At 61.6% G+C, this 16,913-nt stretch overlaps 8 non-coding genes across 8 annotated transcripts; all 8 read left to right on the top strand.

Moving 5' to 3' along the window:
• Positions 1 to 1,730: 1,730 nt before the first annotated feature.
• Positions 1,731 to 1,819, top strand: TRNAY-GUA (transfer RNA tyrosine (anticodon GUA)). The gene is given in 2 exon segments: positions 1,731 to 1,767; positions 1,784 to 1,819. It is a non-coding gene; the product is annotated as a tRNA-Tyr (tRNA).
• A 1,856-nt stretch (positions 1,820 to 3,675) lies between these two features.
• On the top strand, positions 3,676 to 3,764 carry TRNAY-GUA (transfer RNA tyrosine (anticodon GUA)). The gene is given in 2 exon segments: positions 3,676 to 3,712; positions 3,729 to 3,764. It is a non-coding gene; the product is annotated as a tRNA-Tyr (tRNA).
• Positions 3,765 to 5,620: 1,856 nt separating this feature from the next.
• Positions 5,621 to 5,709, top strand: TRNAY-GUA (transfer RNA tyrosine (anticodon GUA)). The gene is given in 2 exon segments: positions 5,621 to 5,657; positions 5,674 to 5,709. It is a non-coding gene; the product is annotated as a tRNA-Tyr (tRNA).
• Positions 5,710 to 7,557: 1,848 nt separating this feature from the next.
• TRNAY-GUA (transfer RNA tyrosine (anticodon GUA)) lies at positions 7,558 to 7,646 on the top strand. The gene is given in 2 exon segments: positions 7,558 to 7,594; positions 7,611 to 7,646. It is a non-coding gene; the product is annotated as a tRNA-Tyr (tRNA).
• Positions 7,647 to 9,473: 1,827 nt separating this feature from the next.
• Positions 9,474 to 9,562, top strand: TRNAY-GUA (transfer RNA tyrosine (anticodon GUA)). The gene is given in 2 exon segments: positions 9,474 to 9,510; positions 9,527 to 9,562. It is a non-coding gene; the product is annotated as a tRNA-Tyr (tRNA).
• Positions 9,563 to 11,419: 1,857 nt separating this feature from the next.
• TRNAY-GUA (transfer RNA tyrosine (anticodon GUA)) lies at positions 11,420 to 11,508 on the top strand. The gene is given in 2 exon segments: positions 11,420 to 11,456; positions 11,473 to 11,508. It is a non-coding gene; the product is annotated as a tRNA-Tyr (tRNA).
• A 1,857-nt stretch (positions 11,509 to 13,365) lies between these two features.
• TRNAY-GUA (transfer RNA tyrosine (anticodon GUA)) lies at positions 13,366 to 13,454 on the top strand. Its single transcript is given in 2 exon segments — positions 13,366 to 13,402; positions 13,419 to 13,454. It is a non-coding gene; the product is annotated as a tRNA-Tyr (tRNA).
• A 1,848-nt stretch (positions 13,455 to 15,302) lies between these two features.
• Positions 15,303 to 15,391, top strand: TRNAY-GUA (transfer RNA tyrosine (anticodon GUA)). Its single transcript is given in 2 exon segments — positions 15,303 to 15,339; positions 15,356 to 15,391. It is a non-coding gene; the product is annotated as a tRNA-Tyr (tRNA).
• Positions 15,392 to 16,913: the final 1,522 nt, after the last annotated feature.

Raw genomic sequence — 16,913 nt, 5'->3', positions numbered from 1 at the left:
CCTGAGAGGCTGCCAGAACCAGTTCCGAGTGGCCTTAAATGGGATTAATCATCTAATCAGTGTGGATGCACTATTTCTAAATAGCAAAACACTATTTCGAAATGCATTTCATATGTAGACAAAAATATCTTATTTAGAAATATCTTATGATATTTCAAAATATCTTATTTAGAAATATCTTATGATATTTCAAAATATCTTTTGAAATATCTTATTTCGAAATAACACAGTACTGTAGTCATAGCCTATATGTACTTGAAGGGGTGGGGGATTACTTCAAAGTGAAGAGTGCCGGCTTTGCAAGAGAAAAGAAGAAGGATACATCCTCCAAGCTGCAACATTTACCTTCCAGCCTCTATCATCATCCATTTTTTCATCGACAGAAAGCAGCATTCCTGGTTTGGGATGAAAGCGTGACAGAAAGAATGTGATGTCTTAGAGGAAGGCGAAGGGAAAAAGACTGGTTCCCTTTGTCTTCCTTCTTCGCACCCTCTTAACACACCTGTGACGGACTGGGCCGTGTCTGGGCACTGCTGAGGGCATCCGCTCAGGGAGAATTGCTCAAATCCGGGGCTCCTTACAGTCCCCGGACTGGTGACCTTCCCAAACCAGCCACAACCCAGTCCCACAGAGCGCTTCAGCAGCCTGCCTGAAGCCTCATAAGCAAAACCCCTCCGACACCCCAGCAATATCTGTGCCCCAGATGGCTCCGGGCCTCATACACAGGTGGGGGGGTCCTAGCACCCAATCCCACCTACCCCGAACAAGTTCTGTCTGGTCCCAAGAAACCAGCCACAGATCCCTGGTCAATTTACCCTTTGGACCTTACCCACAAATCACGCTAGGCCAATCCTTTAGCATCTAACAACTAAAGGTTTATTACCACGAGAAAGAAAAGCATGAGAGTAAGGTTGTTAAAGGAATAGTACATTACATGCATTGAATCTTCCAGTTCTCGATGCAGGCTCTAGCAGAGATGTTACAGCTGCTGGCTAAAAGTCTTTGTGGCGCATCCTAGGATCAGGATGGGTCCACAGTTCTTCCGGGCTCTTCGATCCCTGCACTGCTGCCTCTGGGATGAAGTGCTGAGCTGAAGACCAAAATGGAGTCCCTCACATGGCCTCTTTATACTTCCTTCCTGGCCTCTTCTTAGCTGCAGCCAGTCACCTGGCCGTCAGCCTCTCTCTGCTGACAGCTCTTAGGTCTCCGCCCTCATGCTTTAGGTGTGTCCTTGGCCCATCGAGTGCCATTGTCCCACAGGGCTTCGCTAATTAGCATATCCATAGGCCAGGCGCAGCCCAATGCTCAACCACATTCAGAGAAATATTCAGCTTCCACACAGATTAAAGATTCCTACCTACACACACAGACATTATAAACTCACATAAATAGCGTACACAGTATCAGCAGACAGTGAGCTTCTACCCAACACCCAACATGGCCCCCATTTTATACCATTTTCTGGGGCTAACACACCCACCTATGGGTGCAGCAGTGATCTGGCTGCTCCCCTCAAAATTTAGTAATGTGACAACAACCATTTCTACAGGAGGGACAGAAGTGCGCTGCGGGATGTGGAGACAAGCCGGGGTTCTTTGCGAGTGAGCGGGAGGCTGAGGCTCGAAGCTTTGGGGGGAGCACCGGCAAGCCTGTACTTGGCAGTTAGTGCCAGTGACGCATCTGCCTCCCCGATCCCTTGAGTCACTCAGGCGGCCCATCCTGCCTGCTTTCCTTCAATAGCTCAGCTGGTAGAGCAGAGGACTGTAGGCTTCCTTTCCTGGCTATCCTTAGGTCGCTGGTTCAACTCCGGCTCGAAGGAGCGGGCTTTTGTTGCCTTCCTTCCATGCTCTTCTTTACAGCTCCCACTCTGGCCACGGCCGGGTTTTACTCCATTCGTGCCTCCGCGGCCGTGAAAGCACCACTTGCCGCCGCTTTCACCTACCACGCCGGCTTACTTTCTCGCCAGAGTTCCTTTTTCTTCATCCTCCCGCCCACGCTGCGCAGGCACCTAGCTATGGGTCTCAGGCTCCACGGGCAGCATTTAGCACCCTGGCGGCGGGGCGCCTTCGCCGTAAAATAGCCTGTCCGTGGCGAAGTCGCCAAGCTGTCTTTGGGGCTTTTCGCCATGGGGCAGACGTGCCGGGGAGGACGTAGTTTCCGGTGGCAAAGGAGGAGGGCGAGGTAGAGGGGAGAAGAAAAGGCCCTGCGGTCGCTGAGAGTCCCTTGTCCCTTGGGGTGAACCTACTGCGTGCGCCGCTGGCGGCGGGCTGTTCCGCTCCAGGTTGGAGCAGCGGGTGGCTTTCCCTCTCTCGGTCCGTCCTCCCTCCCTCGGAGCTGGGTCAGTGGAGTAGCAGGAGGGAGCGGGGCCATTCCTTTCGCTTTTGGGGCTTTTGTCCATCACGTTTGTGGAGCTGGCCTTTCTTTAGGCGAGCGTGATCGCACAGGGCGTGTAAAAGCCTTCAGGCGGAGGAGAGCCAGAAGCCCGACCTGGCGGAATTCCTGAAAAGGAGCTGCCGGGCCCTCGGTAGAGTCCGCGAAACTTCGGAGTCGTCGTCCCGTGCGCCGAATTGGCGGGCAGGGAGGCGGCTCGTCCCCTTCGCTTTGCCGCTTTCGCTCTTTCTCTGGTCATGGGCTGAGGCGTGAGGCATGCGCGGGCGATCAGGGCAGAGGCGTGCGTGAGTTTGTGTGCTGGTCTCTGGAAAGGCGTATTTTGTTTAAAGTCTACAGAGAGTGGAGTTGCGTAGTTTCCTGTGTCCCGCTTCCTTGCGGAGTGGAGGTCCTTCGCGAGGTGCTGTGGCAGCGTAAGGGTAATTTTTTTTAGTGGAGTCAAGAACGCCCCGGAGGGTTTTCGCGGTGTGTTGGGATGAGGGGGCGTGGGAGAGGGCCCCTCCGGGCACGGGGGATTAGCTCAAAGGGTAGAGCGCTCGCTTCGCATGCGAGAGGCAGCGGGATCGACGCCCGCATCCTCCAAGCGGCCCTGGCTCGCCCGCGCCCCGTCCGTTTGCGCCCGGGCAGAAAGGAGCGCTCGCGGCTTCGGGGGGAGCCTTTTGTCCCGAGGGAGCGAAAGCTGCAGCTTCCCGCGCAGGAATTCTTAACTTTGCGAGGCTCTTGGCGTGTGTTCTTCCTGAGGTGGACGGGGGAGGCCGAGTCAGGCGGAATGTGTCAGTCCTAGAGGAAGGCGAAGGGAAATGGACTGCGCAAAGGTCATGGCTGAAAAGGCCCCTTTCTAGCCAGGCAGGAGGCTCCGGCGTGGGGCGTTGTTTTCCGTTGCCCCTTCGTCCGTATCGTGGGTGGGAATCGGGGCCGGGCTGCCAGCGGTGCGCTGCGGGGTATGGAGACGAGCCGGGCTCCCTTGCAGGTGAGCGGGAGGCTGAGGCTCCCAGCTAGCAGGCAGGGGTAACGTCGTGGGCCCGGCGTTGCGTTCTTCCCTTGCGGCGTTGTCCGCGTGCGGTGGCTGTTGGGGAGGCTTGGAGGGGCACGCGCGTGTGGGCTTCCCGTAGGCTCTTTGAAGGGTGGGTAAAGGAGGGAGCTTGGCCAGCAAGCCGGGCAGCTGCGTGCGTCTTCCTGCTGTGAGGGGGCGGGGCACCGGCAAGCCTGTACTTAGCAGTTAGTGCCAGTGGCGCGTCTGCCTCCCCGATCCCTTGAGTCACTCGGGCGGCCCATCCCCCCTGCTTTCCTTCGATAGCTCAGCTGGTAGAGCGGAGGACTGTAGGCTTCCTTTCCTGGCTATCCTTAGGTCGCTGGTTCAACTCCGGCTCGAAGGAGCGGGCTTTTGTTGCCTTCCTTCCATGCTCTTCTTTACAGCTCCCACTCTGGCCACGGCCGGGTTTTACTCCATTCGTGCCTCCGCGGCCGTGAAAGCACCACTTGCCGCCGCTTTCACCTACCACGCCGGCTTACTTTCTCGCCAGAGTTCCTTTTTCTTCATCCTCCCGCCCACGCTGCGCAGGCACCTAGCTATGGGTCTCAGGCTCCACGGGCAGCATTTAGCACCCTGGCGGCGGGGCGCCTTCGCCGTAAAATAGCCTGTCCGTGGCGAAGTCGCCAAGCTGTCTTTGGGGCTTTTCGCCATGGGGCAGACGTGCCGGGGAGGACGTAGTTTCCGGTGGCAAAGGAGGAGGGCGAGGTAGAGGGGAGAAGAAAAGGCCCTGCGGTCGCTGAGAGTCCCTTGTCCCTTGGGGTGAACCTACTGCGTGCGCCGCTGGCGGCGGGCTGTTCCGCTCCAGGTTGGAGCAGCGGGTGGCTTTCCCTCTCTCGGTCCGTCCTCCCTCCCTCGGAGCTGGGTCAGTGGAGTAGCAGGAGGGAGCGGGGCCATTCCTTTCGCTTTTGGGGCTTTTGTCCATCACGTTTGTGGAGCTGGCCTTTCTTTAGGCGAGCGTGATCGCACAGGGCGTGTAAAAGCCTTCAGGCGGAGGAGAGCCAGAAGCCCGACCTGACGGAATTCCTGAAAAGGAGCTGCCGGGCCCTCGGTAGAGTCCGCGAAACTTCGGAGTCGTCGTCCCGTGCGCCGAATTGGCGGGCAGGGAGGCGGCTCGTCCCCTTCGCTTTGCCGCTTTCGCTCTTTCTCTGGTCATGGGCTGAGGCGTGAGGCATGCGCGGGCGATCAGGGCAGAGGCGTGCGTGAGTTTGTGTCCTGGTCTCTGGAAAGGCGTATTTTGTTTAAAGTCTACAGAGAGTGGAGTTGCGTAGTTTCCTGTGTCCCGCTTCCTTGCGGAGTGGAGGTCCTTCGCGAGGTGCTGTGGCAGCGTAAGGGTAATTTTTTTTAGTGGAGTCAAGAACGCCCCGGAGGGTTTTCGCGGTGTGTTGGGATGAGGGGGCGTGGGAGAGGGCCCCTCCGGGCACGGGGGATTAGCTCAAAGGGTAGAGCGCTCGCTTCGCATGCGAGAGGCAGCGGGATCGACGCCCGCATCCTCCAAGCGGCCCTGGCTCGCCCGCGCCCCGTCCGTTTGCGCCCGGGCAGAAAGGAGCGCTCGCGGCTTCGGGGGGAGCCTTTTGTCCCGAGGGAGCGAAAGCTGCAGCTTCCCGCGCAGGAATTCTTAACTTTGCGAGGCTCTTGGCGTGTGTTCTTCCTGAGGTGGACGGGGGAGGCCGAGTCAGGCGGAATGTGTCAGTCCTAGAGGAAGGCGAAGGGAAATGGACTGCGCAAAGGTCATGGCTGAAAAGGCCCCTTTCTAGCCAGGCAGGAGGCTCCGGCGTGGGGCGTTGTTTTCCGTTGCCCCTTCGTCCGTATCGTGGGTGGGAATCGGGGCCGGGCTGCCAGCGGTGCGCTGCGGGGTGTGGAGACGAGCCGGGCTCCCTTGCGGGTGAGCGGGAGGCTGAGGCTCCCGGCTAGCAGGCAGGGGTAACGTCGTGGGCCCGGCGTTGCGTTCTTCCCTTGCGGCGTTGTCCGCGTGCGGTGGCTGTTGGGGAGGCTTGGAGGGGCACGCGCGTGCGGGCTTCCCGTAGGCTCTTTGAAGGGTGGGTAGAGGAGGGAGCTTGGCCAGCAAGCCGGGCAGCTGCGTGCGTCTTCCTGCTGTGAGGGGGCGGGGCACCGGCAAGCCTGTACTTAGCAGTTAGTGCCAGTGGCGCGTCTGCCTCCCCGATCCCTTGAGTCACTCGGGCGGCCCGTCCCGCCTGCTTTCCTTCGATAGCTCAGCTGGTAGAGCGGAGGACTGTAGGCTTCCTTTCCTGGCTATCCTTAGGTCGCTGGTTCAACTCCGGCTCGAAGGAGCGGGCTTTTGTTGCCTTCCTTCCGTGCTCTTCTTTACAGCTCCCACTCTGGCCACGGCCGGGTTTTACTCCATTCGTGCCTCCGCGGCCGTGAAAGCACCACTTGCCGCCGCTTTCACCTACCACGCCGGCTTACTTTCTCGCCAGAGTTCCTTTTTCTTCATCCTCCCGCCCACGCTGCGCAGGCACCTAGCTATGGGTCTCAGGCTCCACGGGCAGCATTTAGCACCCTGGCGGCGGGGCGCCTTCGCCGTAAAATAGCCTGTCCGTGGCGAAGTCGCCAAGCTGTCTTTGGGGCTTTTCGCCATGGGGCAGACGTGCCGGGGAGGACGTAGTTTCCGGTGGCAAAGGAGGAGGGCGAGGTAGAGGGGAGAAGAAAAGGCCCTGCGGTCGCTGAGAGTCCCTTGTCCCTTGGGGTGAACCTACTGCGTGCGCCGCTGGCGGCGGGCTGTTCCGCTCCAGGTTGGAGCAGCGGGTGGCTTTCCCTCTCTCGGTCCGTCCTCCCTCCCTCGGAGCTGGGTCAGTGGAGTAGCAGGAGGGAGCGGGGCCATTCCTTTCGCTTTTGGGGCTTTTGTCCATCACGTTTGTGGAGCTGGCCTTTCTTTAGGCGAGCGTGATCGCACAGGGCGTGTAAAAGCCTTCAGGCGGAGGAGAGCCAGAAGCCCGACCTGGCGGAATTCCTGAAAAGGAGCTGCCGGGCCCTCGGTAGAGTCCGCGAAACTTCGGAGTCGTCGTCCCGTGCGCCGAATTGGCGGGCAGGGAGGCGGCTCGTCCCCTTCGCTTTGCCGCTTTCGCTCTTTCTCTGGTCATGGGCTGAGGCGTGAGGCATGCGCGGGCGATCAGGGCAGAGGCGTGCGTGAGTTTGTGTGCTGGTCTCTGGAAAGGCGTATTTTGTTTAAAGTCTACAGAGAGTGGAGTTGCGTAGTTTCCTGTGTCCCGCTTCCTTGCGGAGTGGAGGTCCTTCGCGAGGTGCTGTGGCAGCGTAAGGGTAATTTTTTTTTAGTGGAGTCAAGAACGCCCCGGAGGGTTTTCGCGGTGTGTTGGGATGAGGGGGCGTGGGAGAGGGCCCCTCCGGGCACGGGGGATTAGCTCAAAGGGTAGAGCGCTCGCTTCGCATGCGAGAGGCAGCGGGATCGACGCCCGCATCCTCCAAGCGGCCCTGGCTCGCCCGCGCCCCGTCCGTTTGCGCCCGGGCAGAAAGGAGCGCTCGCGGCTTCGGGGGGAGCCTTTTGTCCCGAGGGAGCGAAAGCTGCAGCTTCCCGCGCAGGAATTCTTAACTTTGCGAGGCTCTTGGCGTGTGTTCTTCCTGAGGTGGACGGGGGAGGCCGAGTCAGGCGGAATGTGTCAGTCCTAGAGGAAGGCGAAGGGAAATGGACTGCGCAAAGGTCATGGCTGAAAAGGCCCCTTTCTAGCCAGGCAGGAGGCTCCGGCGTGGGGCGTTGTTTTCCGTTGCCCCTTCGTCCGTATCGTGGGTGGGAATCGGGGCCGGGCTGCCAGCGGTGCGCTGCGGGGTGTGGAGACGAGCCGGGCTCCCTTGCGGGTGAGCGGGAGGCTGAGGCTCCCGGCTAGCAGGCAGGGGTAACGTCGTGGGCCCGGCGTTGCGTTCTTCCCTTGCGGCGTGCGGTGGCTGTTGGGGAAGCTTGGAGGGGCACGCGCGTGCGGGCTTCCCGTAGGCTCTTTGAAGGGTGGGTAGAGGAGGGAGCTTGGCCAGCAAGCCGGGCAGCTGCGTGCGTCTTCCTGCTGTGAGGGGGCGGGGCACCGGCAAGCCTGTACTTAGCAGTTAGTGCCAGTGGCGCGTCTGCCTCCCCGATCCCTTGAGTCACTCGGGCGGCCAGTCCCGCCTGCTTTCCTTCGATAGCTCAGCTGGTAGAGCGGAGGACTGTAGGCTTCCTTTCCTGGCTATCCTTAGGTCGCTGGTTCAACTCCGGCTCGAAGGAGTGGGCTTTTGTTGCCTTCCTTCCGTGCTCTTCTTTACAGCTCCCACTCTGGCCACGGCCGGGTTTTACTCCATTCGTGCCTCCGCGGCCGTGAAAGCACCACTTGCCGCCGCTTTCACCTACCACGCCGGCTTACTTTCTCGCCAGAGTTCCTTTTTCTTCATCCTCCCGCCCACGCTGCGCAGGCACCTAGCTATGGGTCTCAGGCTCCACGGGCAGCATTTAGCACCCTGGCGGCGGGGCGCCTTCGCCGTAAAATAGCCTGTCCGTGGCGAAGTCGCCAAGCTGTCTTTGGGGCTTTTCGCCATGGGGCAGACGTGCCGGGGAGGACGTAGTTTCCGGTGGCAAAGGAGGAGGGCGAGGTAGAGGGGAGAAGAAAAGGCCCTGCGGTCGCTGAGAGTCCCTTGTCCCTTGGGGTGAACCTACTGCGTGCGCCGCTGGCGGCGGGCTGTTCCGCTCCAGGTTGGAGCAGCGGGTGGCTTTCCCTCTCTCGGTCCGTCCTCCCTCCCTCGGAGCTGGGTCAGTGGAGTAGCAGGAGGGAGCGGGGCCATTCCTTTCGCTTTTGGGGCTTTTGTCCATCACGTTTGTGGAGCTGGCCTTTCTTTAGGCGAGCGTGATCGCACAGGGCGTGTAAAAGCCTTCAGGCGGAGGAGAGCCAGAAGCCCGACCTGGCGGAATTCCTGAAAAGGAGCTGCCGGGCCCTCGGTAGAGTCCGCGAAACTTCGGAGTCGTCGTCCCGTGCGCCGAATTGGCGGGCAGGGAGGCGGCTCGTCCCCTTCGCTTTGCCGCTTTCGCTCTTTCTCTGGTCATGGGCTGAGGCGTGAGGCATGCGCGGGCGATCAGGGCAGAGGCGTGCGTGAGTTTGTGTGCTGGTCTCTGGAAAGGCGTATTTTGTTTAAAGTCTACAGAGAGTGGAGTTGCGTAGTTTCCTGTGTCCCGCTTCCTTGCGGAGTGGAGGTCCTTCGCGAGGTGCTGTGGCAGCGTAAGGGTAATTTTTTTTTAGTGGAGTCAAGAACGCCCCGGAGGGTTTTCGCGGTGTGTTGGGATGAGGGGGCGTGGGAGAGGGCCCCTCCGGGCACGGGGGATTAGCTCAAAGGGTAGAGCGCTCGCTTCGCATGCGAGAGGCAGCGGGATCGACGCCCGCATCCTCCAAGCGGCCCTGGCTCGCCTGGGCAGAAAGGAGCGCTCGCGGCTTCGGGGGGAGCCTTTTGTCCCGAGGGAGCGAAAGCTGCAGCTTCCCGCGCAGGAATTCTTAACTTTGCGAGGCTCTTGGCGTGTGTTCTTCCTGAGGTGGACGGGGGAGGCCGAGTCAGGCGGAATGTGTCAGTCCTAGAGGAAGGCGAAGGGAAATGGACTGCGCAAAGGTCATGGCTGAAAAGGCCCCTTTCTAGCCAGGCAGGAGGCTCCGGCGTGGGGCGTTGTTTTCCGTTGCCCCTTCGTCCGTATCGTGGGTGGGAATCGGGGCCGGGCTGCCAGCGGTGCGCTGCGGGGTGTGGAGACGAGCCGGGCTCCCTTGCGGGTGAGCGGGAGGCTGAGGCTCCCGGCTAGCAGGCAGGGGTAACGTCGTGGGCCCGGCGTTGCGTTCTTCCCTTGCGGCGTGCGGTGGCTGTTGGGGAGGCTTGGAGGGGCACGCGCGTGCGGGCTTCCCGTAGGCTCTTTGAAGGGTGGGTAGAGGAGGGAGCTTGGCCAGCAAGCCGGGCAGCTGCGTGCGTCTTCCTGCTGTGAGGGGGCGGGGCACCGGCAAGCCTGTACTTAGCAGTTAGTGCCAGTGGCGCGTCTGCCTCCCCGATCCCTTGAGTCACTCGGGCGGCCCGTCCCGCCTGCTTTCCTTCGATAGCTCAGCTGGTAGAGCGGAGGACTGTAGGCTTCCTTTCCTGGCTATCCTTAGGTCGCTGGTTCAACTCCGGCTCGAAGGAGTGGGCTTTTGTTGCCTTCCTTCCGTGCTCTTCTTTACAGCTCCCACTCTGGCCACGGCCGGGTTTTACTCCATTCGTGCCTCCGCGGCCGTGAAAGCACCACTTGCCGCCGCTTTCACCTACCACGCCGGCTTACTTTCTCGCCAGAGTTCCTTTTTCTTCATCCTCCCGCCCACGCTGCGCAGGCACCTAGCTATGGGTCTCAGGCTCCACGGGCAGCATTTAGCACCCTGGCGGCGGGGCGCCTTCGCCGTAAAATAGCCTGTCCGTGGCGAAGTCGCCAAGCTGTCTTTGGGGCTTTTCGCCATGGGGCAGACGTGCCGGGGAGGACGTAGTTTCCGGTGGCAAAGGAGGAGGGCGAGGTAGAGGGGAGAAGAAAAGGCCCTGCGGTCGCTGAGAGTCCCTTGTCCCTTGGGGTGAACCTACTGCGTGCGCCGCTGGCGGCGGGCTGTTCCGCTCCAGGTTGGAGCAGCGGGTGGCTTTCCCTCTCTCGGTCCGTCCTCCCTCCCTCGGAGCTGGGTCAGTGGAGTAGCAGGAGGGAGCGGGGCCATTCCTTTCGCTTTTGGGGCTTTTGTCCATCACGTTTGTGGAGCTGGCCTTTCTTTAGGCGAGCGTGATCGCACAGGGCGTGTAAAAGCCTTCAGGCGGAGGAGAGCCAGAAGCCCGACCTGGCGGAATTCCTGAAAAGGAGCTGCCGGGCCCTCGGTAGAGTCCGCGAAACTTCGGAGTCGTCGTCCCGTGCGCCGAATTGGCGGGCAGGGAGGCGGCTCGTCCCCTTCGCTTTGCCGCTTTCGCTCTTTCTCTGGTCATGGGCTGAGGCGTGAGGCATGCGCGGGCGATCAGGGCAGAGGCGTGCGTGAGTTTGTGTGCTGGTCTCTGGAAAGGCGTATTTTGTTTAAAGTCTACAGAGAGTGGAGTTGCGTAGTTTCCTGTGTCCCGCTTCCTTGCGGAGTGGAGGTCCTTCGCGAGGTGCTGTGGCAGCGTAAGGGTAATTTTTTTTTAGTGGAGTCAAGAACGCCCCGGAGGGTTTTCGCGGTGTGTTGGGATGAGGGGGCGTGGGAGAGGGCCCCTCCGGGCACGGGGGATTAGCTCAAAGGGTAGAGCGCTCGCTTCGCATGCGAGAGGCAGCGGGATCGACGCCCGCATCCTCCAAGCGGCCCTGGCTCGCCCGCGCCCGGTCCGTTTGCGCCCGGGCAGAAAGGAGCGCTCGCGGCTTCGGGGGGAGCCTTTTGTCCCGAGGGAGCGAAAGCTGCAGCTTCCCGCGCAGGAATTCTTAACTTTGCGAGGCTCTTGGCGTGTGTTCTTCCTGAGGTGGACGGGGGAGGCCGAGTCAGGCGGAATGTGTCAGTCCTAGAGGAAGGCGAAGGGAAATGGACTGCGCAAAGGTCATGGCTGAAAAGGCCCCTTTCTAGCCAGGCAGGAGGCTCCGGCGTGGGGCGTTGTTTTCCGTTGCCCCTTCGTCCGTATCGTGGGTGGGAATCGGGGCCGGGCTGCCAGCGGTGCGCTGCGGGGTGTGGAGACGAGCCGGGCTCCCTTGCGGGTGAGCGGGAGGCTGAGGCTCCCGGCTAGCAGGCAGGGGTAACGTCGTGGGCCCGGCGTTGCGTTCTTCCCTTGCGGCGTTGTCCGCGTGCGGTGGCTGTTGGGGAGGCTTGGAGGGGCACGCGCGTGCGGGCTTCCCGTAGGCTCTTTGAAGGGTGGGTAGAGGAGGGAGCTTGGCCAGCAAGCCGGGCAGCTGCGTGCGTCTTCCTGCTGTGAGGGGGCGGGGCACCGGCAAGCCTGTACTTAGCAGTTAGTGCCAGTGGCGCGTCTGCCTCCCCGATCCCTTGAGTCACTCGGGCGGCCCGTCCCGCCTGCTTTCCTTCGATAGCTCAGCTGGTAGAGCGGAGGACTGTAGGCTTCCTTTCCTGGCTATCCTTAGGTCGCTGGTTCAACTCCGGCTCGAAGGAGCGGGCTTTTGTTGCCTTCCTTCCGTGCTCTTCTTTACAGCTCCCACTCTGGCCACGGCCGGGTTTTACTCCATTCGTGCCTCCGCGGCCGTGAAAGCACCACTTGCCGCCGCTTTCACCTACCACGCCGGCTTACTTTCTCGCCAGAGTTCCTTTTTCTTCATCCTCCCGCCCACGCTGCGCAGGCACCTAGCTATGGGTCTCAGGCTCCACGGGCAGCATTTAGCACCCTGGCGGCGGGGCGCCTTCGCCGTAAAATAGCCTGTCCGTGGCGAAGTCGCCAAGCTGTCTTTGGGGCTTTTCGCCATGGGGCAGACGTGCCGGGGAGGACGTAGTTTCCGGTGGCAAAGGAGGAGGGCGAGGTAGAGGGGAGAAGAAAAGGCCCTGCGGTCGCTGAGAGTCCCTTGTCCCTTGGGGTGAACCTACTGCGTGCGCCGCTGGCGGCGGGCTATTCCGCTCCAGGTTGGAGCAGCGGGTGGCTTTCCCTCTCTCGGTCCGTCCTCCCTCCCTCGGAGCTGGGTCAGTGGAGTAGCAGGAGGGAGCGGGGCCATTCCTTTCGCTTTTGGGGCTTTTGTCCATCACGTTTGTGGAGCTGGCCTTTCTTTAGGCGAGCGTGATCGCACAGGGCGTGTAAAAGGCTTCAGGCGGAGGAGAGCCAGATGCCCGACCTGGCGGAATTCCTGAAAAGGAGCTGCCGGGCCCTCGGTAGAGTCCGCGAAACTTCGGAGTCGTCGTCCCGTGCGCCGAATTGGCGGGCAGGGAGGCGGCTCGTCCCCTTCGCTTTGCCGCTTTCGCTCTTTCTCTGGTCATGGGCTGAGGCGTGAGGCATGCGCGGGCGATCAGGGCAGAGGCGTGCGTGAGTTTGTGTGCTGGTCTCTGGAAAGGCGTATTTTGTTTAAAGTCTACAGAGAGTGGAGTTGCGTAGTTTCCTGTGTCCCGCTTCCTTGCGGAGTGGAGGTCCTTCGCGAGGTGCTGTGGCAGCGTAAGGGTAATTTTTTTTTAGTGGAGTCAAGAACGCCCCGGAGGGTTTTCGCGGTGTGTTGGGATGAGGGGGCGTGGGAGAGGGCCCCTCCGGGCACGGGGGATTAGCTCAAAGGGTAGAGCGCTCGCTTCGCATGCGAGAGGCAGCGGGATCGACGCCCGCATCCTCCAAGCTGCCCTGGCTTGCCCGCGCCCCGTCCGTTTGCGCCCGGGCAGAAAGGAGCGCTTGCGGCTTCGGGGGGAGCCTTTTGTCCCGAGGGAGCGAAAGCTGCAGCTTCCCGCGCAGGAATTCTTAACTTTGCGAGGCTCTTGGCGTGTGTTCTTCCTGAGGTGGACGGGGGAGGCCGAGTCAGGCGGAATGTGTCAGTCCTAGAGGAAGGCGAAGGGAAATGGACTGCGCAAAGGTCATGGCTGAAAAGGCCCCTTTCTAGCCAGGCAGGAGGCTCCGGCGTGGGGCGTTGTTTTCCGTTGCCCCTTCGTCCGTATCGTGGGTGGGAATCGGGGCCGGGCTGCCAGCGGTGCGCTGCGGGGTGTGGAGACGAGCCGGGCTCCCTTGCGGGTGAGCGGGAGGCTGAGGCTCCCGGCTAGCAGGCAGGGGTAACGTCGTGGGCCCGGCGTTGCGTTCTTCCCTTGCGGCGTTGTCCGCGTGCGGTGGCTGTTGGGGAGGCTTGGAGGGGCACGCGCGTGCGGGCTTCCCGTAGGCTCTTTGAAGGGTGGGTAGAGGAGGGAGCTTGGCCAGCAAGCCGGGCAGCTGCGTGCGTCTTCCTGCTGTGAGGGGGCGGGGCACCGGCAAGCCTGTACTTAGCAGTTAGTGCCAGTGGCGCGTCTGCCTCCCCGATCCCTTGAGTCACTCGGGCGGCCCGTCCCGCCTGCTTTCCTTCGATAGCTCAGCTGGTAGAGCGGAGGACTGTAGGCTTCCTTTCCTGGCTATCCTTAGGTCGCTGGTTCAACTCCGGCTCGAAGGAGCGGGCTTTTGTTGCCTTCCTTCCGTGCTCTTCTTTACAGCTCCCACTCTGGCCACGGCCGGGTTTTACTCCATTCGTGCCTCCGCGGCCGTGAAAGCACCACTTGCCGCCGCTTTCACCTACCACGCCGGCTTACTTTCTCGCCAGAGTTCCTTTTTCTTCATCCTCCCGCCCACGCTGCGCAGGCACCTAGCTATGGGTCTCAGGCTCCACGGGCAGCATTTAGCACCCTGGCGGCGGGGCGCCTTCGCCGTAAAATAGCCTGTCCGTGGCGAAGTCGCCAAGCTGTCTTTGGGGCTTTTCGCCATGGGGCAGACGTGCCGGGGAGGACGTAGTTTCCGGTGGCAAAGGAGGAGGGCGAGGTAGAGGGGAGAAGAAAAGGCCCTGCGGTCGCTGAGAGTCCCTTGTCCCTTGGGGTGAACCTACTGCGTGCGCCGCTGGCGGCGGGCTGTTCCGCTCCAGGTTGGAGCAGCGGGTGGCTTTCCCTCTCTCGGTCCGTCCTCCCTCCCTCGGAGCTGGGTCAGTGGAGTAGCAGGAGGGAGCGGGGCCATTCCTTTCGCTTTTGGGGCTTTTGTCCATCACGTTTGTGGAGCTGGCCTTTCTTTAGGCGAGCGTGATCGCACAGGGCGTGTAAAAGGCTTCAGGCGGAGGAGAGCCAGAAGCCCGACCTGGCGGAATTCCTGAAAAGGAGCTGCCGGGCCCTCGGTAGAGTCCGCGAAACTTCGGAGTCGTCGTCCCGTGCGCCGAATTGGCGGGCAGGGAGGCGGCTCGTCCCCTTCGCTTTGCCGCTTTCGCTCTTTCTCTGGTCATGGGCTGAGGCGTGAGGCATGCGCGGGCGATCAGGGCAGAGGCGTGCGTGAGTTTGTGTGCTGGTCTCTGGAAAGGCGTATTTTGTTTAAAGTCTACAGAGAGTGGAGTTGCGTAGTTTCCTGTGTCCCGCTTCCTTGCGGAGTGGAGGTCCTTCGCGAGGTGCTGTGGCAGCGTAAGGGTAATTTTTTTTTAGTGGAGTCAAGAACGCCCCGGAGGGTTTTCGCGGTGTGTTGGGATGAGGGGGCGTGGGAGAGGGCCCCTCCGGGCACGGGGGATTAGCTCAAAGGGTAGAGCGCTCGCTTCGCATGCGAGAGGCAGCGGGATCGACGCCCGCATCCTCCAAGCGGCCCTGGCTCGCCCGCGCCCCGTCCGTTTGCGCCCGGGCAGAAAGGAGCGCTCGCGGCTTCGGGGGGAGCCTTTTGTCCCGAGGGAGCGAAAGCTGCAGCTTCCCGCGCAGGAATTCTTAACTTTGCGAGGCTCTTGGCGTGTGTTCTTCCTGAGGTGGACGGGGGAGGCCGAGTCAGGCGGAATGTGTCAGTCCTAGAGGAAGGCGAAGGGAAATGGACTGCGCAAAGGTCATGGCTGAAAAGGCCCCTTTCTAGCCAGGCAGGAGGCTCCGGCGTGGGGCGTTGTTTTCCGTTGCCCCTTCGTCCGTATCGTGGGTGGGAATCGGGGCCGGGCTGCCAGCGGTGCGCTGCGGGGTGTGGAGACGAGCCGGGCTCCCTTGCGGGTGAGCGGGAGGCTGAGGCTCCCGGCTAGCAGGCAGGGGTAACGTCGTGGGCCCGGCGTTGCGTTCTTCCCTTGCGGCGTGCGGTGGCTGTTGGGGAAGCTTGGAGGGGCACGCGCGTGCGGGCTTCCCGTAGGCTCTTTGAAGGGTGGGTAGAGGACGGAGCTTGGCCAGCAAGCCGGGCAGCTGCGTGCGTCTTCCTGCTGTGAGGGGGCGGGGCACCGGCAAGCCTGTACTTAGCAGTTAGTGCCAGTGGCGCGTCTGCCTCCCCGATCCCTTGAGTCACTCGGGCGGCCAGTCCCGCCTGCTTTCCTTCGATAGCTCAGCTGGTAGAGCGGAGGACTGTAGGCTTCCTTTCCTGGCTATCCTTAGGTCGCTGGTTCAACTCCGGCTCGAAGGAGTGGGCTTTTGTTGCCTTCCTTCCGTGCTCTTCTTTACAGCTCCCACTCTGGCCACGGCCGGGTTTTACTCCATTCGTGCCTCCGCGGCCGTGAAAGCACCACTTGCCGCCGCTTTCACCTACCACGCCGGCTTACTTTCTCGCCAGAGTTCCTTTTTCTTCATCCTCCCGCCCACGCTGCGCAGGCACCTAGCTATGGGTCTCAGGCTCCACGGGCAGCATTTAGCACCCTGGCGGCGGGGCGCCTTCGCCGTAAAATAGCCTGTCCGTGGCGAAGTCGCCAAGCTGTCTTTGGGGCTTTTCGCCATGGGGCAGACGTGCCGGGGAGGACGTAGTTTCCGGTGGCAAAGGAGGAGGGCGAGGTAGAGGGGAGAAGAAAAGGCCCTGCGGTCGCTGAGAGTCCCTTGTCCCTTGGGGTGAACCTACTGCGTGCGCCGCTGGCGGCGGGCTGTTCCGCTCCAGGTTGGAGCAGCGGGTGGCTTTCCCTCTCTCGGTCCGTCCTCCCTCCCTCGGAGCTGGGTCAGTGGAGTAGCAGGAGGGAGCGGGGCCATTCCTTTCGCTTTTGGGGCTTTTGTCCATCACGTTTGTGGAGCTGGCCTTTCTTTAGGCGAGCGTGATCGCACAGGGCGTGTAAAAGCCTTCAGGCGGAGGAGAGCCAGAAGCCCGACCTGGCGGAATTCCTGAAAAGGAGCTGCCGGGCCCTCGGTAGAGTCCGCGAAACTTCGGAGTCGTCGTCCCGTGCGCCGAATTGGCGGGCAGGGAGGCGGCTCGTCCCCTTCGCTTTGCCGCTTTCGCTCTTTCTCTGGTCATGGGCTGAGGCGTGAGGCATGCGCGGGCGATCAGGGCAGAGGCGTGCGTGAGTTTGTGTGCTGGTCTCTGGAAAGGCGTATTTTGTTTAAAGTCTACAGAGAGTGGAGTTGCGTAGTTTCCTGTGTCCCGCTTCCTTGCGGAGTGGAGGTCCTTCGCGAGGTGCTGTGGCAGCGTAAGGGTAATTTTTTTTTAGTGGAGTCAAGAACGCCCCGGAGGGTTTTCGCGGTGTGTTGGGATGAGGGGGCGTGGGAGAGGGCCCCTCCGGGCACGGGGGATTAGCTCAAAGGGTAGAGCGCTCGCTTCGCATGCGAGAGGCAGCGGGATCGACGCCCGCATCCTCCAAGCGGCCCTGGCTCGCCTGGGCAGAAAGGAGCGCTCGCGGCTTCGGGGGGAGCCTTTTGTCCCGAGGGAGCGAAAGCTGCAGCTTCCCGCGCAGGAATTCTTAACTTTGCGAGGCTCTTGGCGTGTGTTCTTCCTGAGGTGGACGGGGGAGGCCGAGTCAGGCGGAATGTGTCAGTCCTAGAGGAAGGCGAAGGGAAATGGACTGCGCAAAGGTCATGGCTGAAAAGGCCCCTTTCTAGCCAGGCAGGAGGCTCCGGCGTGGGGCGTTGTTTTCCGTTGCCCCTTCGTCCGTATCGTGGGTGGGAATCGGGGCCGGGCTGCCAGCGGTGCGCTGCGGGGTGTGGAGACGAGCCGGGCTCCCTTGCGGGTG

Source organism: Pelodiscus sinensis, chromosome 2, assembly GCF_049634645.1.
Source record: "Pelodiscus sinensis isolate JC-2024 chromosome 2, ASM4963464v1, whole genome shotgun sequence".
NCBI classification, from domain to species: domain Eukaryota; kingdom Metazoa; phylum Chordata; order Testudines; family Trionychidae; genus Pelodiscus; species Pelodiscus sinensis.
This window is presented reverse-complemented; position numbering and strand designations above follow the sequence as displayed.